The sequence below is a fragment of the Humulus lupulus genome, chromosome 5 (assembly GCF_963169125.1).
Source record: "Humulus lupulus chromosome 5, drHumLupu1.1, whole genome shotgun sequence".
Lineage (NCBI taxonomy): Eukaryota > Viridiplantae > Streptophyta > Magnoliopsida > Rosales > Cannabaceae > Humulus > Humulus lupulus.
Window position 1 is genome coordinate 140,098,082 of NC_084797.1, and position 2,189 is coordinate 140,100,270.

Sequence of the window (2,189 nt, forward strand, 5' to 3'; positions counted from 1 at the left end):
ACTAGTTTGATCACATGCAACAATGACAAGTTGATCTTCACTTGTGGTAAAAGGTCTAGAATTTCATCATGATTTTTCAATACCTTTCCAGTGGATTTCAAAGCTTGAGGAAAGAGCGCCTTTACTAGAATGCTTATTGGCACATCATCATCTGGAGTGGGCATGGACGTACTCGTTGTCTTAGTTAACGATGAAACCATACTTTGACCACTTCGAGTTAGTGATGGAATTAACCTCTTTGAGATTTTTATATGTGGAGGAGGAGGTTTGTGCCATGTGTTGCCCTTTTTGATGGATTAGAGATTGAGCAGGAAGTCTAACATGCTCTTGAATTGCCAAAGTAGTGGTTAACTTTGTCATTTGACTTTTTATGTCTATCATTTCCTCCACCATTTGTGTGAGACGAGATTTGAGCTCTTGATTTTAGGCTATTTGTGTTTGCGCAACCATTTTCAAGGTATTCTCAAGAGAATTATTTGACTGCATGTTATTTATAGGAGCAATGTACATTTTTGGCAGTTGTTGTTGCGCAGGCCTCCACTGGCTCCCATATGCTTGGTTTGAATCCTTCCAGCTGAAATTTGGATGGTTGTGCCAACTAAGATTGTAAGTGTTTGAGAAAGGGTTATAAGGCTTTTCTTGTAATCCCCCAAAGAATTGCATTGTTCCTCATTTCCTCCTCTTAACTCACCAAGAGCAGGGCACTCTTGCAGTTGATGTTCCGTCCCTCCACAGATGAAGCATGGATCACGTGTTTATACTTTTGTGGCTGTGTTGATTCCTCTACCTTCTTGATTTTTGAAAGCCTCGAATTTTTTTTCTCAATGATTCAATTTGGCTTTTGAGGTTGTCATCTTCCCTCAATTGGTAGATTCCGATTGATCATGGCTTGTCCATAAGACTCGGTCTATTCCATGTGTAGGACTTTTCAACGAGATCGTCAAGGTACTCAAAAGCTTCGTCGGGATCTTTTTGAAGTAATTCACCATTGCACATCATTTGTACGAATTGTCTTTGTCCGGTTGTGAGACCATCATAGAAATAGCTGACTAGACGCCAGATTTCGTATCTATGATGTGGGCATTTATTTATCAAATCTCTAAACCTCTCCCAGATTTGATGGAAAGTTTCATGGTATTTCTGAATGACGGTAGAGATTTTCCTCTTAAGGCTGCTATTCTTATGGGGTGGAAAATATTTGGCGAAGAATGCTTTTGTCATTTCGTCCCATGTCTCGATAGATCTAGGCCTTAAGGAATACAACCAGCTTTTTGCTTTGTCTTTGAGAGATAAAGGAAAGAACTTCAATCTCACAATATTAGTGACATCAGCTCGGTTGTTGAATGTAGCCACCACCTCTTCGAATTCCCATATATGCATGTACAGACTCTCATTTTCCAACCCATGGAAGGTTGGTAAGAGGTTAATCATGCTGGATTTGAAATCGAAATTCGGCATATTGTTGGGATACATTATGCATGAGGGTGTGGCTGTACGTGTAGGATGTAAATAATCCTATAGCGTTCTTGGTTGGACTTCATCTTGATGATCCATCGTGGGTAGTTTAGGAAGTCTAGGTGAATTGGGTGAATGTGAACAAATGGAAGAAGACGAAGAGTTAGGAGAGTTCTCTAAAGCTTCTACTTGTTGTCTCACAAATCTCCCTAGTGCGTCTCTATTTCGAGGCATTAATTTCTTTTTTTGCCAAAAATTGATATCGCCTAATTAACTCCTAAGCGGTCGAAGTAGTAATCAAGCTATGTCGTATCCACAAAGAGGTAAAATACAAGTAAAAAGAAAGATTAGTAAATTCGAAATAAGAAACTTAGAAATAATGTAACTTTGAAAAAGAATAATTATTAAACACTAAATAAACAAAATTAAAGAATTAGAATCGTAAAGAAAATATCGAAGGCACAAGTTTCATTCATGCAAACATATATATATATATTTTAATAAAATTTATTCATTCTACTCAACTATAATTCTACACCATTAATTATAGTCGAAAAATATATATGATAAAGTTCGCCTTAAAATATGTTCTTACTTAAAAATTATACTAATTTCTAATTTTAAAAACCTATCATATTATATACCTTAGAGTGACAAAATACAAATGGCAAAATGCAGTAAAAATCATATAATATAACAAATATCCTAAATTAAATCAAGAGCCTAAATTACAT

General features: G+C 36.2%; 1 non-coding gene across 1 annotated transcript; it reads left to right on the forward strand.

Moving 5' to 3' along the window:
- Positions 1-1,066: 1,066 nt before the first annotated feature.
- LOC133781083 (small nucleolar RNA R71) lies at positions 1,067-1,173 on the forward strand. Its single transcript, XR_009869879.1, has one exon. It is a non-coding gene; the product is annotated as a small nucleolar RNA R71 (small nucleolar RNA).
- The last annotated feature ends 1,016 nt before the right edge of the window (positions 1,174-2,189 follow it).